This window comes from Pelophylax lessonae (assembly GCF_965119305.1).
Source record: "Pelophylax lessonae genome assembly, chromosome: 2".
Taxonomy (NCBI): Eukaryota; Metazoa; Chordata; class Amphibia; order Anura; family Ranidae; genus Pelophylax; species Pelophylax lessonae.
In genome coordinates this window covers 593548896-593572332 of record NC_138769.1, presented here as the reverse complement: position 1 = coordinate 593572332, position 23437 = coordinate 593548896, and the positions used below count along the sequence as shown (strand labels likewise).

The 23437-nt window shown below is 41.8% G+C and overlaps 1 protein-coding gene across 2 annotated transcripts in view; it reads right to left on the bottom strand.

Moving 5' to 3' along the window:
• PPP1R1A (protein phosphatase 1 regulatory inhibitor subunit 1A) overlaps positions 1 to 23437 on the bottom strand; it is a 282084-nt gene that overhangs the window by 88842 nt on the left and 169805 nt on the right. The gene's annotated exons all lie outside the window — the stretch shown is intronic.

Genomic DNA, 23437 nt, shown 5'->3' with positions numbered 1-23437 from the left:
TTCAAAATATGTGAAGTGATTTAATTAATAAAAGTGATATCTTGTTTTCAACATTTTAATATGTACATTACTTTGTAGAAGTTTTAGCCAGCTGAGAAAAAATAATGTCAAGTACAAATGCTTTTACATTTTTATATTTTACTGGTTTATTTTTATCAATTTTAAACTTGCAAAGTGAACGAACAAAAGAAAAATCTTCATCAAATGATTACAATGACTCTTTAAATTACCTTTGGCTTAACATAAACAGCATTATTTTGAAATGGTACACTTAAAACACACGGTCTTTGATTTCAACAATATGTTTACAGTTCAAATTCGAATGGAATTTAATGTAAAATTCGAGTCGAGCTACGGAAATTCAGACAAATTTTGTTTAGGTATTCTGAGAATTTGGAAAAATGTGTTTGTACTGTAATTTGAGGATTCAGGTACAGTATTTCACAAAAGTGAGTTCCGTCTTACGTGTTTGTAAATATTTTATTATATCTTTTCATGTGACAACACTTAAGAAATTACACTTTGCTACAATGTAAAGTAGTGAGTGTACAGCTTGTATAACAGTGTAAATTTGCTGTCCCCTCAAAATAACCTAGCACAAAGTCATTAATGTCTAAACCGCTGGCAACAAAAGTGAGTACACCCCAAAGTGAAAATGTCCAAATTGGGCCCAATTAGCCATTTCCCCTCCCCAGTGTAATGTGACTCATTAGTGTTACAATGTCTCAGGTATGAATGGGGAGCAGGTGTGGTAAATTTGGTGTTATCACTCTCATACTGGTCACTGGATGTTCAACATGGCACCTCATGGCAAAGAACTCTCTGAGGATCTGAAAAAAAAAAGAATTGTTGCTCTACATAAAGATGGCATAGGCTACAAGAAGATTGCCAAGACCCTGAAACTGAGCTGCAGCACAGTGGCCAAGACCATACAGCGGTTTAACAGGAGTGGTTCCACTCAGAACAGGCCTCACAATGGTCCACCAAAGAAGTTGAGGGCATGTGCTCAGCGTTAAATCCAGGGGTTGTCTTTGGGAAATAGATGTATGAGTGCGGCCAGCATTGCTGCAGAGCTTGAAAGGGTGAGGGGTCAGCCTGTCAGTGCTCAGACCATACGCCGCACAATGCATCAAATTGGTCTGCATGGCTGTCATACCACAAGAAAGACTCTTCTAAAGATAATGCACAAGAAAGCCTGCAAACAGTTTGCTGAAGACAAGCAGACTAAGGACATGGATTACTGGAACCATGTCCTGTGGTCTGATGAGTCCAAGATAAACTTATTTGGTTCAGGTGGTATCAAGCGTGTGTGGCAGCAACCAGGTGAGGAGTACAAAGACTAGTTTGTCTTGCCTACAGTCAAGCATGGTGGTGGAAGTGTCATGGTCTTGGGCTGCATGAGTGCTGCCGGCACTGGGGAGCTACAGTTCATTGAAGGAACCATGAATGCCAACATGTACTGTGACATACTGAAGCAGAGTATGATCCCCCTCCCTTTGGCCACAGGGCAGTACTTGGCCACAGGGCAGTATTTCAACATGATAACGACCCCAAACACACCTCCAAGACGACCACTGCCTTGCTAAAAAAGCTGAGGGTAAAGGTGATGGACTGGCCAAGCATTTCTCCAGACCTAAACCCTATTGAGCATCTTTGGGGCATCCTCAAACGGAAGGTGGAGGAGTGCAAGGTCTCTAACATCCACCAGCTCTGTGATGTTGTCATGGAGGAGTGGAAGAGGACTCCAGTGGCAACCTGCGAATCTCTGGTGAACTCCGTGCCCAAGAGGGTTAAGGCAGTGCTTGAAAATAATGGTGGCCACACAACAAATTGACAATTTGGGCCCAATTTTGACATTCACTTAGGGGTGTACTCACTTTTGTTGCCAGCGGTTTAGACATTAATGGCTGTGTGTTTAGTTATTTTGAGGGGACAGCACATGTTCACTGTTATACAAGCCATACACTCACTACTTTACATAGTAGCAAAGTGTCATTTCTACAGCATTGTCACATGAAAATATATAATAAAATATTTACAAAAACTGTGAGGGATGTACTCACTTTTGTGAGATACTGTATGTATCCAAATCTCTGAATAACAAAAAATTTGTCCAAATATTTATTTGGAACAAAACAAACTGCACACGTCTAGTCTAAATGCAGGTCTCTCTTCAGGGACCACCCCAAGTGTAAATGCATTGATCACATATTCACTGCAGGTGAATTCTCCTGGTGCATATGCTTAAAATTACCGTAACTAATTAGCCACCTGTGAATGTTTGGTGAATGAGACATTCACTGACTTATTAAAACATGCTAAAAAAGAGGGCTAGTTACTACATATATGAAAAATTTAAATGTATTAAATGCATCTAAAAAAAAAAAAAAAAAAACAGATACAACAATATGCATTCCTATTAGTATAGTAATGATCTTCACAATTGTCAAATACGAAACGTTCCAAGGCTGGCAGTCTCAAATAATTGGAATATCTTCATTTTCTATTTTGTTTTAATGCCTTGCAGCTTCCCAATGCACATAATACCATTACAGCATGTATAATCATATCGCAATAAGTGTTTTAGTTAAAGCAGGATTAGCAACAGGAATGCGAATATGATTTTCTGCATAAATCATTGTCTATGACCTTATCAGCCCATAGTGCAGGGAGTGAGGGATGTCTCACACTCTCCAGGGCTTTTCATACTCTCTAGGGTATTAACTTACTTTCTTCAAGGCAGTCTCAAACATTTCTAAGCAATTTAAAGCTGAACTCCTGCTAATCAAATTTAATTAAAGAGGCAGGTGTGATATTACTTGAATCTTGTTGTCCCTTGTGTATTTGCACTGAAAAGCCATAACATTAAGGTCAGTGACAGGTAACGTGAATAACATTTATTATCTTGTTACAATGGCACCTGAACATTGATGGGATATATTCGACAGCAAGTGAACATGTTCTCTCTAAAGCTGATGTGTTGGAGTCAGAAAAAATGGGCATTGCAGTTTTTTGTAGCCGCAGACCAATCAGGGTGTTAATGCTGACCCGTGTCCACAGCCAAGAGAGCCTACAATGGGCACATAAACATCAGAACTGGACTACGGAGCAATGGAAGAAGATGGCCTGGTCTGATGAATCATGTTTCTTTCACATCATGTGGGTGGTTGGGTGTATGTACGTTGCTTGCATGGGGAAGAGATGACCCCAGGATACAATATGGGAAAAAGGAAAGACAGCAGAGGCAGTGCAATGTTTTGGACAATGTTCTCCTGGGAAACCTTGGTTCCTACCATTCATGTGGATGTTACTTTGACATGTACCACCTATCAAAACAATGTTGCTGACCAAGTATACCCATTCGTGGAAATGGTATTCCCTGATGTCAGTGGCCTCTTTCAGGATAATGTACCCTGTCACACTGCAAACATGGTTCAAGAATGATTTGAGGAACAGAACAAGTTTGAGGTATTGATTTGGCCTCCTTCCGCGATTACATGTGAGCAGCCCATATATTCTTCCAGTCCACAGCTGACAGAAAACACCTGGCCGTACTTGTCACACTGATCTGGGTGGTGTATGGCCCTGGATGGTCATGTGAATGAGCCCTAAAGTGACTTTGTCAACAAACCTAAAATGCCAAAAACGCTCTCCATGTAGGGAGTAAATGCTTACCCCTCCCACCTCTCCTGTCCTATACACCGCTACATTGAAGAGAAATCACCTTGGGAAGTTCTTCAGAAACTGAAATTTTCTGCATCTGCATCAGCTGTGTCCCCTGCAGCACTTAGTGGTTCCTTCTCTTAGTCCCAACATCATTACAACACACAGTAGTGACCAAAGTGTTCATGGGGTGGACCAGTAAGTGCAGCAGGGGACTAGGCAATCAACACTTTGTGGCATGGGTGGCAGGAGAGGTACGTTTTTACTTTTCCTCTTGCAGAAAAGGCTTTTTTGGCACTCTTAAAGTGGTTCTAAAGGCTCAAGGTTTTTCCCTTCATAAATTCTATGCATAAAGAGGAAAAACTTTCTGGGTACAGTGCCCCCCTTATACTTACCTGTCTCGATCTGGCAATGTGTATGAGAGCAGTGGCTCTCCCGGGTCTCTCTCTTCTCATTGGCTAACAGAGCAGCGAGACATTGGCTCCCGCTGCTGTTAATCAATCAAGCCTGCTTGAGTGCCCTCGAAGGGAGGAAGGAGCCAGGACTGCCGGCAGGGGACCCAAAAAGAAGATTGGGGCTGCTCTGTACAAAACTAAAGTATAACACGTTTATTATTATTATTTATTTATTTTTATTTTTTTTTAATGATTTTATTTGGAATCACTTTAATTCTTTTTTTTCCAATTAATTCTGCAATTATTTGCCTGGTCTAGTGATGCCATTGTTATTTCCTCTTCTAGTCCAGAAGTGGCAGCCCTTACTGCAGCACTGAACGACACTCATATAATGATGTAATGAACAACACACCCTCAGAAACTGTGTCTATAAGAGCCTTGGCCCACAGGAAGTGGGTTAAATGATATGTCATTCAGGAGGGCCATCTAGTTTCAGAAATACTTTTTTTGTGGGGCACAGCACTAAACCCCTGGAATTCTCATTCAAACCCAAGTATATTAACGGGAGGGACAAAAGCGCTATCCAACGGTACATAGTCTACAATATAACGCAGTCTGCCTTATATTGTAGACTATGTACCGTTGGATAGCGCTGTTGTCCCTCCCTTTATGTACTGACTTATGCTGGTTCAGCATTGTTTAGCAGCAGCACCATACGAAGGGTATAATCTCAAAGTATTTGGGATTTAATATAGCTCTTGCTAATGCTATCCAGGGATGGACAACTGCTTGTCAATATCCTGGGTAGTAGAAATGGTGGGAAAAGGTTGAGTGGTTCAGAAAGATTAAATAAATAAACCCAATAAATAAATAGATAAACATGTGCGTATTAAATGTGGCTGAATGAATAATATATATCACGATAGAAATCACAATATAAAAAATATATGGATCACAGTAAAAACCATATGAGTGCCATAAAGTGCAAAATAGTGCCAACAATTTATATATGTATATAGTCCAAGTGTAATGTTCATAAGTGACTTCAGTGAATAAATAGATAAAACTTGAGTGCCAAGTAAGGGAAAGTGCAGGTGATTTGTGCTGGGTCCTCCAATAGTCCAATGCTGGTACTTGTGGTGTCAACCTTGTGGAATAATAGGGGGTATGCACTCACTAGAAGTTGTGGGTCTTAAATACCGCACGGTAAAAAGACCTATTGAGCCTTATGGCCTCCTAGGCCGGGAAGGTAGCTGCTGGGCTTTGTAGTCCCATACGATCCGGGATCCCTCTCCTGGATGGCCTGGATCTTCAGGGTCCGATCAGGGCAAAGAATAAAAAAAGCTCCAAATAGTGCAGTACCATTAAAGTATCCTTTAATAAGTAATTTTGGGATTCACAGTACATAAAAGCATAAAAATTTGGGGGTTACGTCTTCCAAAATGGTGCCTGCGAGTGGAGAGCGGTAACTACCGGCTTGCGTTCCACCAGGCTCCCAGGACGTGCCAGCAGCACCATACGGTAATTTTATTTCTGGGAGTGAGAGACACCACAGGTTAGCGCTGGAAGTCTCTTTGGTGTTTGGTCCAAGTATATTAACTAAGACTACTGGTAAAGTGCAGGCTCCTTGTGCTGCTTACCTCCAAATACTGGCCTGTTGGCCCGGGGATGACCCTGTTTATCGAGCTCAGAGCTTTATATGGTGGGCAGGGCAGGTTTAATTAAAATACAGAGTGCTTAGTATAGCTTTTCTTCTGGAAATCATAGCTTCATACAAACATATTTACGATAGTTACATAGCTAATAAGGTTGAAAAAAGACTAATATCTATCAGTGTCATATTTCACTGTCTTTAGAGTGATAAAAATGATGCAAAGTAGAGTTCAATATTAATAAGAAAATGACATCTGAGTTTTTTTTTTTTTTTTTGGAGCCACACAGTACGTTTCCTAAAACCCCATAGACATTATTATTAATTAATGATCCTACTGATAAATTTCAAGGAAGTAATGGAATCTTCAAATAGTAATGAGCCCAGTTAAATTAATCTTTAGATGGCGATAGTAATTAATTGGCGAGATACAAAGTATTTCCAGAGATTCATATAAATAGATATGTTAAAAGATTACTTCCTCAATATTAAGAGCCATTTGCAATTTAAGAATGAAGCCTTTAATCAGCTGTTCGGTAGGATGGATTTCTAGATCATATCATAGATAATAAGATCATTATAAGCTGAAGGTTGAAACCAGTCATTTTTGATTAAATGAAAAGTAGTGGAAAGGGCACTTAATTTTACCATTGTGGGGGATATTTGGTATTAGCGACTTTATTCGAAATTAAAGACCACAATTATGAAAAATTCTGTGGTTCAATAACTCTCTAACTAGGTCATGTGCCTTTATTTACATTTTCTTCAGATTTGCATGCAGATCAAGCTTGAGAAAAAGTGTCAGGAGTTCAAATAAATCATATGACTGCCGTGGGGGTGAGAAGAGAAAAAAAAACACCTCTGCAAATGTTACGGTTTGTCCCACCCCTGTCACTGTCATTTAAAGAATACAGTGGGCCTAAATTCACAGAGTTTTTTTTTGTCTTGCACAGCTGTCATTTCCTTGATACTAGTGATCGAACGATATCGTTTTTTTATTGCCAATGCCGATACCGATATTTTGGTCATCACATATCGGTATCGGTCAATATTGGCCGATATTTTTTTACATTAAAAAAATATATATATACTGTATATACAGTGCATTGCGAAAGTATTCGGCCCCCTTGAACTTTTCGACCTTTTGCCACATTTCAGGCTTCAAACATAAAGATATAAAACTGTAATTTTTTTTTTTTTTTTGAAGAATCAACAACAAGTGGGACACAATCATGAAGTGGAACGAAATTTATTGGATATTTCAAACTTTTTTAACAAATAAAAAACTGAAAAATTGGGCTTGCAAAATTATTCAGCCCCCTTAAGTTAATACTTTGTAGCGCCACCTTTTGCTGCGATTACAGCTGTAAGTCGCTTGGGGTATGTCTCTATCAGTTTTGCACATCGAGAGACTGACATTTTTGCCCATTCCTCCTTGCAAAACAGCTCGAGCTCAGTGAGGTTGGATGGAGAGCGTTTGTGAACAGCAGTTTTCAGTTCTTTTCATAGATTCTCAATTGGATTCAGGTCTGGACTTTGACTTGGCCATTCTAACACCTGGATACGTTTATTTGTGAACCATTGCTTTGTAGATTTTGCTTTATGTTTTGGATCATTGTCTTGTTGGAAGACAAATCTCCGTCCCAGTCTCAGGTCTTTTGCAGACTCCATCAGGTTTTCTTCCAGAATGGCCCTGTATTTGGCTCCTCCATCTTCCCATCAATTTTAACCATCTTCCCTGTCCCTGCTGAAGAAAAGCAGGCCCAAACCATGATGCTGCCACCAGCATGTTTGACAGTGGGGATGGTGTGTTCAGGGTGATGAGCTGTGTTGCTTTTACGCCAAACATAAAGTTTTGCATTGTTGCCAAAAAGTTTGATTTTGGTTTCATCTGACCAGAGCACCTTCTTCCACATGTTTGGTGTGTCTCCCAGGTGGCTTGTGGCAAACTTTAAACAACACTTTTTATGGATATCTGTAAGAAATGGCTTTCTTCTTGCCACTCTTCCATAAAGGCCAGATTTGTGCAGTATACGACTGATTGTTGTCCTATGGACAGAGTCTCCCACCTCAGCTGTAGATCTCTGCAGTTCATCCATGATCATGGGCCTCTTGGCTGCATCTCTGATCAGTCTTCTCCGTGTATGAGCTGAAAGTTTAGAGGGACGGCCAGGTCTTCGTAGATTTGCAGTGGTCTGATACTCCTTGCATTTCAATATTATCGCTTGCACAGTGCTCCTTGGGATGTTTAAAGCTTGGGAAATCTTTTTGTATCCAAATCCGGCTTTAAACTTCTCCACAACATTATCTCGGACCTGCCTGGTGTGTTCCTTATTCTTCATGATGCTCTCTGCGCTTTAAACGGACCTCTGAGACTATCACAGTGCAGGTGCATTTATACGGAGACTTGACTACACACAGGTGGATTCTATTTATCATCATTAGTCATTAAGGTCAACATTGGATCATTCAGAGATCCTCACTGAACTTCTGGAGAGAGTTTGCTGCACTGAAAGTAAAGGGGCTGAATAATTTTGCACGCCCAATTTTTCAGTTTTTTATTTGTTAAAAAAGTTTGAAATATCCAATAAATTCTGTTCCACTTCATGATTGTGTCCCACTTGTTGTTGATTCTTCAAAAAAATTGCAGTTTTATATCTTTATGTTTGAAGCCTGAAATGTGGCAAAAGGTCGGAAAGTTCAAGGGGGCCGAATACTTTCGCAATGCACTGTATATTTATTTTTTTACAGGTACTCTTGTGGAGGGATCTGGGGGTCTAAAAGACCCCAAACCCCTCTTCTGCACTTAAAATCATTCAAAACACCAAGTTTGGCTGATTTGAATGCTGTCATTTTTATAAATTTGGCGCTGAGTACCCGGAAGTGATGTCATGACATCACTTCCGGGTTTTTACATGGAGACCCGATCAGAGCCGAATACATTTTGGTGCATTGGTAGGGCCTGGATATGTGATTCTCCTATGGACAGGTAATCCAACAACTGTTCCTTAAGGATATATAATGTAATTTCCATCTGAATGAAGTTAAAAGGATTCATTTGAGTAGTTTGATTGGCCATTTGTTCTCTAGATCCTCTTTCCTCCGCTCCACCACCAGCCTTCCCTTCTTTCTTTGACAACGCACTTTCCAATGTGAGTGTCTTACAGTGAGTGCACAGTAGGGGGTTTTACCTTATTTTAAAAAATTAATTCCAGGTATGGCAACCTTTACATAGTCATATTGTTTAGCTTGGACCATTGTAAGTATGTACGGGCCATACCTGTGGGATCCCCCCAGAAGCTGAAAATCACTGTATTAGGCACTGCTACTACAGGGAGGCCCGGAGCAGGAGCGGAGCGATAGCATAGGGCCAGCATGACTAGGTGGACAGGGGAGTGGTAGGGGTTAAGTTAGGAACAAGTTAGACAGTGGTGTCATGGAGGGGGAGCTAAGTTGTTGAGTTTAGATTCAGGGGGAGGTGGGGCTGGCAGGCAGGAAGAGGTGGGATCTGCTGGGGGGCGCCAAAATCCCCTCACTCGGCAGAAGAAGCGTCCCTCCCTCCCTCCCTATTGTTTAAACTCTATTTGTTGGTTCCTTGGTGGGGGGTTTGTTCTTTTTCTTTATTTTTTGACAGGTTTGCCTGGGATGTCGTGGGAGCTGTGGCGTCTTTTTGTTGGTCTTTGCTGGCAGGTGCAAGAACCTTTAAGTCAAGATAATGGTTCGGGACCCACTGGTGGTAGGTTCCCTCTGGTGCGTTCCAGTTGAGGTCGGTTTGACTGGAAGGAAACATGGGTACACTGCGGGTAGAGTGTTGTCTCAGAGCTGGAGTTTTGCGGCTGGAGGCCTAGTATGTTTAAGTGGGCCCGCAGTGTATTATTTATCTGAACATTAAAATGGGGGGCCTCAAAGACCAACAAAAGCTTTAACTGTTTTTGACGTTTCTGTTTTAAGGAATGGTTTTTCCATTATGTTAATTTATGTTAATTTAATTTGAAATTGGTTAATAAAAGGGCTGCTATGGCCAATTTTATGCCACTCACGGTGTCGTCTCGATTATTGGGATAAGGTAAAGGTGAAAGGGTGTAAGTGGGTGGTGGGTTGGCCGCTCAGCCAGGTTCATAGTGACATCTGTTCTACGCTAGTCAAGTGTTCTCCACTAGCTTTCAGGTTCTATGCCAGGTGGCTTCCCTGCTGCATTGTGAACACAGGAGGTTGCTTGCTCGGCATGGGCATCATTCAGTGGACACTTTGCGTTTTCTTATTAAATACAAAGTGTCTCTGATCGGACAAGGTGGAGAGGCAGGGCGGTGACGTCATGATCTCAACTTCATCGAATCAGAGAATATTTTGCATGCATTGAGAACATGGAAAGTGTTCTATGAAAGTCACATGCGCTTAATGGATTAAAGAAAAAAAGTCCGACTGAAGAAGGCTGGCCGACCGGATGCAACGTGTACGGGGGGGAGCCTAAAGCCAATGACGTCATCACATTCACATGGATTGCTGTGTGGTGAGAACAGTACAGCTTATGTAAGGCACTGATTATAGCACTCAGTTGTGCTGCTTGTTTTGTAAGTGCTTTTAATCTTTTATCCTGAATTTAAATATAAATGGTGAGCACTATTAGTTCCTTCTCTTGTATGTGCTTTGTACGGTGATACCTACCTATGAATGAGCTGGAGGAATACAGAGAGCGGTATATGAAGGCAGATTTTAAAATGTATCCACTTTGGAAAAGAGAGATTTATGCAATATTTGACCTCAGAGATTGAGAAATCACATGGTGGAGAGCACAGGTGTCTCGGTTTTTTTATGGAGAAGATATGCTATATATATATATTTTTTTTTTTTCTCACACTCTCACCAGCCACTTTATTAGGTACACGTTGCTAGTAACCTTTAGCCTTCGGAACTGCCTTAATTCTTCGTGGCATGGAATCAACAAGGTGTTGGCAACATTCCTTTAGAGATTTTGGTCCATATTGACATGATAGCATCACGCAGTTGCTGCAGATTTGTCAGCTGAAGATCCATGATGCGAATCTCCCATTCCACCACATCCCAAAGGTGCGCTATTGGATTCGGATCTGGTGACTGTGGAGGCCATTGGAGTACAGTGAACTCATTGTCATGTTCAAGAAACCAGTGGTGATATGATTTGAGCTTTGTGACATGGTGCATTATCCTGCTGGAAGTAGCCATCAGAAGATGGGTACACTGTAGTCATAATGGGATGGACATGGTCAGCAACAATACTCAGGTAGGCCGTGGTGTTTAACCACTTACTACCCGCCCACCGTCAAATGACGGCGGAGCGGTGTAGCTATTATCCTGGGACGCCGTCATATCCTTTTTTTTTCTTGGTTTTTTGGACCATTCTCTGTAAACCATGGAGATTGTTGTGCATGAAAATCCCAGTAGATTAGCAGTTTTTGAAATACTCAGACCAGCCCGTCTGGCACCAACAACCATGCAACTTTCAAAGTCACTTAAATCCCCTTTCTTCTCCATTCTTCTCCATGTCTAGATGCCTAAATGCATTGAGTTGCTGCCATGCCATGTGGATGATTAGCAATTTGCGTTACCAAACAGTTGAACGGGTGTACCTAATAAAATGTCCGGTAAGAGTATATATATATATATATATATATATATATTGCTTAAAACAATAAAGGAACACTTTTTATCAGAGTATAGCTTCAAATCAATTAAACTCCTGGGATATTGACCTGTTAGGTTAAGTAGCAGAGGGGGTTGTTAATCAGTTTCAGCTGGTTTGGTGGTAATGAAATTAACAACAGGGGCACTAGATGGGCAACAATGAGAGGACATCCAAAACAGGAACGGTTTTACAGGTGGAGGCCACTGAAATTTTTTTCCCTATTTACCTTTTCTGACTGTTTTTCACTAGTTTTGCATTTGGCTAGGGTCAGTGTCCCTACAGGTAGCATGAGGTGATACCTGGACCCAATAGAGGTTGCACAGACATTCCAACTCCAGCATGGCACATCAATACGTGCCATTGCCAGAAGGTTTGCTGTGGCTCCCACCACAGTCTCAAAAGCATGGGGGAGGTTTAAGGAGACAGGCAGTTACTCTAGGAAAGCTGGACAGGGCCAAGGAAGGTCCTTAACCCATCATCAGGACCGGTGTCTGCTCCTTTGTGCAAGGAAAAACAGGATGAGCACTGCCAGAGCCCTCCAAATGATCTCCAGCAGGCCACTGGTGTAAATGTCTGTGACCAAACAATCAGAAACAGACTTCATGAGGGTGGCCTAAAGGCCCAACGTCCCCTAGTGGGCCCTGTGCTCACTGACTGGCAGTGTGGAGCTCAATTGGCATTTGCCATTGAACAGCAGAATTTGCAGGTCCGCCACTGGCACCCTGTGCTTTTACAAATGAGAGCAGGTTCACCCTGAGCACATGTTACAGACGTGAAAGGGTCTGGAGATGCCCTGGAGAATGTTATGCTCCCTGTAACATTGTTCAGCATGACCGGTTTGGTGGTGGGTCAGTGATGGTCTGGGGAGGCATATCCATGGAGGGACGCACAGACCTCCACAAGCTAGAAAATGGCACCCTGACTGCCATTAGTTATTGGGATGGAATCTTTGGACCCATTGTCAGACTTTACGCTGGTGCAGTGGGTCCTAAGTTCCTCCTGGTGCACGATAATGCCCAGCCTCGTGTGACAAGGGTATGCAGCCACTTCCTGGAGGATGAAGGAATTGATACCATTGAACAGCCCCACACTTGCCTGACCTAAGTCCAATAGAACACCCCTGGAACATTATGTTTTGGTCCATCTGACACCACCAGGTTGTACCTCAGTCTGTTCAGGAGCTCAGTGATGCCCTGGTCCAGATCTGGGAGGAAATACCCCAGGACACCATCCGTCTGGATTTCACTGACAGGATCGGATCAGATAGCAGTGGGTGTCAGCTGACGTATCACCGTTGACATCTGCTGTCCCATAGGGATGAATGGAGCATCCAATCAGGTCCCCCTTAAAAACTGACAGGCGGACCTGATCGGAAAGCTTGTGTGAAAGGGGCCTTATAGTATTATAGCTGCAACTTAGGTTATTTGTGTTCTATTACATGAAATTGTGACTGTGTAGATTGATTTTTATTTATTTTTGTCATATACCTACTTACAATGATCTAAGTTAGAAAAGATTGATTTTTATTTATTTTTGTCACACACTTACAATGATCCAAGCTACAATATGACAATGTAAGAATGACCACAACGTTTATGGCACGTAAGGCCGTTGCCCTCAAGTGGATTCAACCTGCTCCTCCTTCGGGACGTATGTGGCTGCAATTGGTTAATCAAGTGTTGCCATATGAAAAACTCGTGTTTGAACACAGAGGCTGCCTGGCTAAGTATGATAAGGTCTGGGGGGCATGGTGCGCCTCTGATCTTACCAATTCTGCTGTCTAGCTTTGGCTGTATGAAGCTGGTCCCTTTTTGCATATGCCGGTCTCTACATTGCTCTCATGTTATGTCTGATGGTTTTACTTTATGCTGTGTTGGACTGCAGTTTGCTGTTTGGTTTCTAAGTTCACATGATTGAGATACAATGTTTATCATGGAAACTATCTTTACTGTATGCTTGCATAAGATGATGTACCGTTTCTGTTTGCTTTTTATTTGATATGTTGGCATTCCTGTTGAGTGCCTTATCGTATGTACTTTGTGCTTTTTCTCCGTTAATAAAAAGAGTTAAAAAAAAAAAGAATGACCATAACTGGGGTAGCACAGTGGTGTAGTGGTTAGCACTTTCACCTAGCAGCACGACACTACCTGCCTGGAGCTTGCATGTTCTCCCTGTGCCTGCGTGGGTTTCCTCCCACACTCCAAAGACATACATGCTGGTAGGTTAATTGGATCCCGTATAAAATTGACCCTACTATGTATGTGAGTTAGGGACCTTAGATTGTAAGCTCCTTGAGGGCAGGGACTGATGTGAATGTGCAATGTATATGTAAAGCGATGTGTAAATTGACAGCGCTATATAAATACCTGAAATAAATAAAATAACTGGAATTCATCTTTAAATAATACAAGAAAAAGGGGATTAATATGATAAATATATATGAGATATGGGATTTATATGATACATATATAGTTTATAATTCCATTTAATTACGTCTATGTATCAGTAACAGTAATATTCACTAAATATTTTAGAGGGGATTGGAAGTGTTCATTTTAGAGGGTAAGTGGATTATGTGACATTTAGCTTTTTATATATCACCCCTTTCACCTCCAGCCATTTATCAGAGGGTTCTACTGACAGGTGTATCGGTATTGCACACAGCAAGAATGAAAAGGGTACCATTTGTTTTCCCGACATGACACCACACCAGACTAAACTACTACAGTAATCAGGGCTATACATATGCACTGTTACTGTAAAAATGACACTGGCAGGGAAGGGGTTAACTTTATTTGTGATCAGTGGGTTAAATGTATCCCTAGGGGCGTGATTCTAACTCTGGGGGGGGCATGGCTTGTGATGTATCCACAGAGACATACGATCCTACATAGCAGGATCGTATGATCTCTGCAGTTACACCAGGGGGAATGACAGACGGCTTTGTTTACATCAGCCGTCTGCTTTTCTCCCTCTCCAGCGGGAGATCGCGAGTGACCAGCGGACATCGGAGCCGCCGGTCACTCGCGCTGGGAAGGCAGGGAATGAGCGGGGTCGCGCGCTTGCCCTCTAGAGGCTCGTGGGAGCGTGACGTTCCGGTGCGTCACTTTGCCCAGGAGGGGCTGATTGCCGCAGTATATGTACTTGCGGCGGTCGGCAAGTGGTTAAATAAAACCAGCAGCATTACACTAACCCCTGATTGGTTTACATTACAACAATATAACTTCATAAATTCTTTTATAATACAACTTATAAGCATTTTGGTTCACAATCTTTTTTGTTTTTAAGTCAAACTTTTCTTAGCAAAAGTGCGAAATTAAAACCGTGTTGGTCATCTTCATAATCATGGCTAAACAAAATGAAAAAATAAAAAAATAAAAATTCAGATATATTGGGCAGACTAGATGGGCCAAATGTTTCTTATCTGCCGACACATTCTATGTTTCTATGTTTCTAAACTCAGATATACTGGTGCATTAACGTAGAAAGATATAGTTTAATATCTAAGAAGTATCTCATGAGGGAGAATGATCATTTTAGAGAAAACATTTCTCTGATCTGCACATTGATTTCTGCCCCCATCCAACCAGGTCAAGCAGAATGAGATATTACATCTTTTCCCACAGGCTCTCTCTGCAACCATCTCCATGAAGAAGAGGTTTTCTATCAGATCAAACAGCTGCTGCAATTAACCCTCCTCTTCACCAGCACTCTAATTAGTCACTTGTATGGAACAGAACGCTCCCAGCCCAACACACCTTTGCATAGAATATTTAGCAAGTCATTTTTTTTTCAAGGTGCGGAGATCTTCATAGGGAAGTGAATTTGATTTTTTAAAAAAATGTATTATATGACTTTCAAATACTCAAGCATCCCTGAGTAAAAGGCATGCAAACAGATGGTCTCATTAGTGAAGGATAAAAGAAGGCATAATTAGTACAATTGAACAAGCAGGTACATTTACTGGAGGTAACCCCAAAAGAAAGATATCTTCTCATTAACTGTATAACCTTATTGATGTGGGCTATACATGGGTGTCTCTGTCTCTGTAATGCATTTTAACTACTTGATATTTTTCCAAGAACTACAGCCATAATGTAGAACAGAAAAACAGAACAATTGATGATCATTAAATGGTAACTCCACTTTAGTGGAAAAAAAAATAGCAAATAAAGAAAAAACAATATAGCGTATACAATTGCGACACAAATCATATTGTAATTGAATGTGATTAAAAATGACATTTCCTTTTCAATCTGCAGCTGTTGAGTTTTTCTGAAAATGCAATGCAATATGGCTACCCGAAGCTGTTCTGTACACAGAATGTGTACTGACCACACCCTAAAAACATAATTTCCTGCTTGTGTGATTGGCTCACCAATTTTCCCAGAAGTCTGCCTAAGATACAAATTAGATTTCTGCAACAAAAATGTCATTTTCGGTGAGATACTTCCAATAGGAACTCGTCTAAAGGGATGGTGGCCCAACAGATTTCCTCATTAGAGCCCTGCAGCTGCCACAAATGACAGATAATTATGAAACCACTCCCATTAGACCCACTCAGCACAGAGGAACAAACAATGATTTCTTCAGAATAACAAAAGGTAGGAATCTGCAACAAAGTTTGTTAAAATCCTTGTAAAGAGAGGCCCGGAGTAAAGGAGAGAAGAAACATAAATGGAGGGCCGGCATGACAGGGGTTAAAGGGGTTTGGGACAAGGAGGAGTTTCAGCCCAGTACAACAGAAAATATAAGTGGTGGGACTTTTAATTGGTGTTTTGGCCAGGAAGGGGTGGAGCTACAGGGAGAGGTCAAGATAGGGGCCTCAGGAAGTCTTCAGTTGGAGGAAAGCTGCATTGGAGAATATTTCCCACCCTCCCTCCCATTTTCTTGTATTTTCTTGTTTTTTCTGACTTTTGGTTTTGCGCTCTACCGCCCTTGTTTTTGTTTTTTGTTTTAACAGAGGCTTTCTTCTTTTGGGGTGGTTCTTTGTCATGGCAGCAAGCGGGGTAATTGGTAGGGACCCGTCTGAGGTACGACTCCCTGATGGTGCAAACTTATACTTGGTAGGGGCCTGTCTGAGGTATGACTCCCTGATGGTGCAAACTTATACTTGGTAGGGACCAGTCTGAGGTGCGACTCCCTGATGGTGCAAACTTATACTTGGTAGGGGCCTGTCTGAGGTATGACTCCCTGATGGTGCAAACTTATACTTGGTAGGGACCCGTCTGAGGTACGGCTCCCTGATGGTGCAAACTTATACTTGGTAGGGGCCTGTCTGAGGTACGACTCCCTGATGGTGCAAACTTATACTTGGTAGGGGCCTGTCTGAGGTACGACTCCCTTATGGTGCAAACTTATACTTGGTAGGGACACATCCGAGGTACGGCTCCCAGTAGTTGGTATGTTGGTACCTGTGACTGGTTGTCTCCGAGCCAGTGCTGTGGCGGCTGGAGGCCTAATTAAGTCGGACGCAGGCACCTCCTTCTTTGATGCCTACTGGGACCTTGAGGCTCCAGTAAAAAAACTGCGTTTAACTTGTTATTTACCTGTTATGTATACAGTTTGTTAAGAAAAGGCTGCTATGGCCATTTAACTCCAACCTGTGGACTCACAAAAGTGGAGTTATGCTTTAAGGACTCATTTACACTAGCTTCACCCCTGGACAGCAATCCATGGTGATCATCACTTTTCAGAAAGTATTTGACAGGCGGTAAGAAGGCATTATGCGCCCTAGGGTTGCCCCCTCATCCATTTAAAACCGAACACACATTAATTACACAGGTTCTGAGGCTAATTTAAAGCCCTTTCACACTGATGCACTTTTGAAGTGATTTGGCGCTAAAAAAAAAGCACCTGAAAAGCTCACGAAAACCTATTCCCATTAAAATCAATAAATGCATTCACACTGGGGAGGTGAGCTGGTGGGGCGGTGAAAAAAATCCTGCAATCTGCATTGGAGCGCTAAAAAAAGTGCCTCAAAAACGCCCCTTTCCAGGGAAATGAATGGGAAGCACCTGAAAAGCATTTCAAAAGCACCTCAAAATGGTTCTTGAAGAGTTTTTTCCTTAAAAAAAAGTCACTTTTCCTTAAAAAAAGCCTCAAAAGCATTGCAAAAATGATCAGTGTTTTATGGGCAGTTTTTAAGAGCCTCAGTATGAAAGGGCTCTTAATGTGGGCAAGGCACTTAGTTAATTTATTCACCACCTTAATCAGCCACGGAACCTGTGTAATTAATATGTGTTCTGATTTAAAGGGATGAGGTGGCAACCCTATATCACCTCCTCACTGCCTATTTTAACCTCTAAAAGCCTGCACCACTGTGCTGCAACCACCTCCAACCACAATGCACACAGGTGTGGCGATATGATGCAAGCTTTCAGGGGTTAAAACCGACAGTGAGGAGGAGGTGAGAGGAAGTATTATCCACCAATTGCAACAGCAGGGATTATTTGCAAAGCATCCTGGTCATAGAAAGTGTACACACCCTTACGGCTGCATTTACAGCTTAGGAGGAGCGGTGGGGACAGCACAAATGTGGATCAACTGTGTGATTTTACAACTCCCCACCCACAAGTAAAAATTAAGTATTACATCAACTAAAGAAGGATTTTTCTTACACAACATATGCTGCACTATTGTAACAGATCTAATTTTCCCTTTAAAGGGAATGCATTTAAGAGGAACCCCCCCAAACACAAAATTCTCAGGTATATGCAGCTCTGCATCCTGATTCCTCAAACTTCCTAAAGTCATATAAAGAAAATGTATTTGCTTTATGTAATTGCTTTATTTGTCACCTCACATGTCTTTTAATTTCCTTGTATGCAGTAGGCATTGGTGACATAGCCAAAACCTCACAGCTGCCCCCTGGGAAGGCTATGTCACCAGTGCCTTTCAGGGAGCTCTTGTAGATAATCTGTTAGATCTCGAAAACAAAAAAAAAAATGAATGTACTATTGCCCAAGATATCAGGAAATAACACATTCCTTTTTTATGTACAGATTAGGTATACTGTATGTCAGCAGTGGGCAGGTCCAGAGAACTACCTTATTCACTAAGCTACATTCCTTATTACGTTAGTAAATCAAACCCTATGAGTAAGTCGGCCTATTGAAAACAAAGCCTTCCTTATGTAAATTATATCTTATTCAAGTGTTTAGAGAGACAGAGGATGTGATTTACTAAAGGAGTATTGACTAAACCTTTAATACCTAATCGTGTACAGGGTAACTTAAAAAGCAGGATTTGTTTCCTTTTAAATGATTGGGTGATCAAAATAAATAAAGCTTTAACCTATTTACTAATCTTAGTAAACATTCACTTTGCAAAGTTCAGTCCCTACTTCTTTAGTAAATCAACCCAACTATATTTAAAAAAATAAGGAAAGAAATATTTAATGAATAATTGTGTGTGAACTTCCTCTAATAACAGCAAGAAATCATATTCAAATCTGAAATAGAAATGAATGATGACTCTTATACAGATTTATATATAGCACACTGAATCTGACAGCACAAGAAATGATCTGCCAGTTTTAAAGCCCAGATTTCTTTTTTCATAATTCTCTTAAAACACTTATGCCATGCCGCTCTGAAGGGAGGCATGCCAATAGACAATGTGAATAAACCCTTTCAGACTCAGGCCTGTAGTGCTCTTGACAGGCTTTTATTGCACATCACTCAATAGAGATAACAGGCTGACCTCCTAATTAACAGCCAGGAAAGGGCTAGAATCCATGTGTCAGTTTCAACTCAACAGTAGATAGTAAGAAACATGTAATATACAGTATAAAATGGTTCCATAGAGCAATGGTGATTATCAGGGATTACACTTAAAGCAGATCTTCACCCCAAAAAACAAGGTATTTGTTCCCTGCTCTAGCAGCCTCCCTCTCTCACAATTAGATAACGAGGGCTTTTGAAGTTATTGTGCTGCTCTTTTTTACCTTGGCAAGAATGATGTTGCGCTAAATTCCACGCATGTGCTGATGTGCCACAAGGCTCTACCCATCCTTCAGGACCCAGCGCTTTTGTGCTTGTGTGGTGTCGTCTACGTGCATATGTGAGGACTAGGGTGACCACGTGTCCCGGATCGCCCGGGACAGTCCCGCATTTGGAGAGTCTGTCCCGGGTCCCGGTCACCCTCATTCCGGGACAATGCAGTGTCCCGGAATGATTTTTTTTTTTATTTATTTATTTTTTTTAATATATATTTTTTTATTTATTTATCTATTTTTTTAATTCTATGATTTAACATGTGTCATCATTTGGGTATTTTTCTTTGATTCAGCCTATTGGGGTTTTTTTCCATTGGCCAGTGAGCCTAACCCCGCCCATTACTTGGCTTCTTAGAGCCTCCGATTGCCTTCAGAGTTCAGCCACAACTTGACAAAGCTACAATCGTGCGAAACATGTCGTTGTGGCATGGCAATCGGGAGGCTCCACAGAAGCGAACGTATCCAGTCCTCCGCTCTTCTCGGCTTCCGGGTGACTCCTCCGGCTGGCCATCTACGGACTTCCGGTCCCGTCCTGCGCGATGATGTCATGATCAGCATGCGCCTCCCGGTGCTCACACGGTAGGCACCGAGGGAGCTCAACGCAGAGGCTCCGGTCTGGGAAGGCGGCCGCACACCAGACCGTTTGAGCCCCCCCGCTGCTTCTGACCCAATCTGTTTTTCCATCTGCCAGCCCCAACCCTTTACACCGATTACCAGCAGTTCCCTAAGAACATACTAGGGATTTCTACAAACAATCAGTGAGGAGGCACAGAGTCTTCAAGGAGTGGTAGGACTGTTCATTATTAATCTATTATATTGTTTTAACCATTGGATCTATTCAATAAATCTTTATGAGACTGTCTATTGAAGTCCACATTGGGGTTGAATTTCACCAGCATGAGCATTATGCATATCTGAGCGCCATCCCTCATTTTCTTTCAAATTTACCTACATGCTGTCCTGTGTTTGGGATTGGGCGAACGGTGTTGCTACAGATATTTTCTTCATATGCTATTGTGCATTCTCTGCGAAGGGACATTTCAGGATTTTCCAATCTTGGATTAGCGCCAGAACTTCTGCTTGGAGTTACATGGATGTAGTGTGTGTGTGTGGCTACAGTTTTTGGGGACAGTTCCTTGGTTCCAAAATCAGGACACCTGGTTCTTCAGAGATATCTAAGTAGCCAGTTATAGTGTGCAGAAATACTGAAAAATGCACAGACAGATATGTTTTTGCCAGTCTCACGTATAAGTTTGACGAAATGCACTTGGGAAAGTAAGTGTCCCTGAATGGCAGTTAGGAAATGTGGTCACCCTAGTGAGGACGCCTTTAGGTCAGCTGCACATGTGTTGGGAAACTCAGGTTCAGGTGTGCCACAAGCCTCTGCCAGATCCAGAAGGCTGGGCAGCGCCTTTCAGCTCATCTGCACACATGTCAGACTTTCAAAGATGGCAGTGCAAGTGGGGGGGGGGGGCAGCATTACGGGGACTGAAGGTCCTCTTTAAACAGCAGAATATTTACTCATACTAAAATCTCAAAGCATTGAATTCCAAGCTATAGCTAACTAATCCTAAAAATGCTCTATCCCCACTCCCAACACATATGATGACTAACCTGTATATGAAAAGATCTACTTACCTATTTTCGGGTTGCTCTGGACCAGTCTTGTGATCCGGCTCCCCTATGTTAACTAGCAGTGGCTGCAGAGGACAACAGCTGGTAATGCCAGGGAGTGGTGACATTCATTTTTATCACTCCTTCCTCTCCCCTGAGCTAATATAGGGGACCAGAGCAGCTGAAAATAAGAAAGTATACACATCTTTGTGAACCAAAGAAACCGTGTGTGTGAGCCGCACATGCTTATGAAGGGAAAAAAGTCCTCAGTCCACTGCTGTAAATGCTGGCTGAGGAAGGAGCTTGTCCCAGCTCCAGATGTCAGTGTGTGTTGAAGTAGATGTTCCCATAGCCGCACAACGAAGCATACCCACTAGTGATGGTATGTGGCAGCCTTAGCCTGGGCTCCAGCCAGGCCACACCCCGACACATTTGGCTCTGCCCCTCGGAGCTTAACCACTTGAAGACCAGGCCTTTTTCTGACATTTGTTGCTTACAAGTTAAAATCAGTATTTTTTGCTAGAAAATTAGACCCCCAAACATTATATACATTTTTTTAGCAAAGATCCTAGAGAATAAAATAGCGGTTGTTGAAATATTTTATGTCACACTGTGTTTGCCCAGCAGTCTTTTAAACACAATTTTGTTGTGTAATGTGAAAGATGATGTTACGCCGAGTAAATAGATACCTAACATGTCATGCTTTAAAATTGCGCACATTCGCGGAATGGCGCCAAACTACAGTACCTAAAAATCTTCATAGGGGACGCTTTAAAATTTGTTAATGGATACCAGTTTAGAGTTACAGAGGAGGTCTTGTGATGGAATTACTGCTCTCGCTCTAATGATCGTGGCAATACCTCAGGTATGTGGTTTAAACACTGTTTACATTTGCGGGTGTGACTTACATATGCGTTCCCTTCTGCACGCGAGCACGGAGAGATGGGGTGCTTTAAATTTATTTATTTTTTTACACTGTCCCTTTAATTTTTATTTATTTTTTTATCAATTTTAATGCTGTCACAAGGAATGTAAATAATCCTTGTGACGGTAATAGGCAGTGACAGGTACTCTTTATGGAGGGATCTGGGATTTATAAGACCCAAAATAAACCCTTCCTCTGCATTTGAAAGTACTAAAAACTGCAATATCTGCTTTTTTGAATACTTTCAATTTTTGAAAACTGGCGCCGTTGGCTATCGAGTAAACCGCAAGTGATGTCATGACGTCGCTTCAAGGTTCTCATATCCAAGACTCGATTCCAGCTTTGTTCGGGTCTCTGGCCAGCGGGCGGACATGTCGGCTGGTCGCTCTGGTCTTCCGGTGGGGTGGGAGAGCCCGGGCAAGTGGCAGCGGGAGAGGGGCATCCCCTCCCCGTGATTAGGCTTCCAATGCATTTCCATCCACCTATCGGAGGGTTCCTCATGATTATGCTTCGAGGAGTGGAGCGAAACCTGGTAGGAGCGAGGCCTAACTGGAGCACAGGCCACATTCTATCACTAGTGGGTCTGCTTTAATGTGTAGCTACAGGGGCATTTACTTCTATATACATCTTTCTTACACAGGTAAGTCAGCATAGGTGTTAGGAGTGTGAGGGAGCATTTGTAAGACTAGTTAAGTATAGCCTGGAATTCTTCTTTAATCGCTTGCCGAACACATAACTTAGTTATATGGTGGTAGAGCAGCTCTCATGCGCCTGCACTTCCAGGTAGGGGGCTTGTGCACATTGCTGGCGCTGCAGCTGTGCTGTGATTTAACACTGCACAAGCCAATCAAGCCAATAGATGTCTGCTGCCACCCGCTGATCGGCAAAGAGATACACAGAACGGAGCTCTGCCTATGTAAACAAGGCAGAGCTCCGTTCTGACAGGGGAAAGTAATGGATTTTGTGTCCCTGCAAAGCAGAGAATAAAATCCATCACTTCACTTAGTAAAAGCAGCACACATAGTAAACACAAACACTGGTTAGGCACCCCTTCCAAATCAGTGTCCTTAGTACAGTGACAGTGTATGTTTTTTTTAGCACTGATCACTGTATTAGTGTCACTGGTTCCCACAAAGTGTCAGTTCGTGTCAGACTAACTGCCGCAATATTGCAGTCCTGCTATAAGTCGCTGATGGCCACCATAACTAGTAAAAAAAAAAAAAAAAAAAAAAAAAAAAATTCCAACATGTTTCCTATAGTTTGTAGATGCTACAACATTTGAGAAAACCAATCAATATACGCTTAATTTACGCTTATTGGGGTTTGTTTCCCAAAAAATATGCAGCGGAATACATATTAGCCTAAATTTATGAAGATTTAGATTTTTACATTTTTTATTGGATATGTTTTATAGCAGAAAGTAAAAAATATAGTTTTTTTTTTTTTATTATTCAAAATTGTCGGCCTTTTTTTTTTGTTTAAAGTGCTGCATGACCTCACAATTTTCAGTAAAAGTAACGCAAAAATG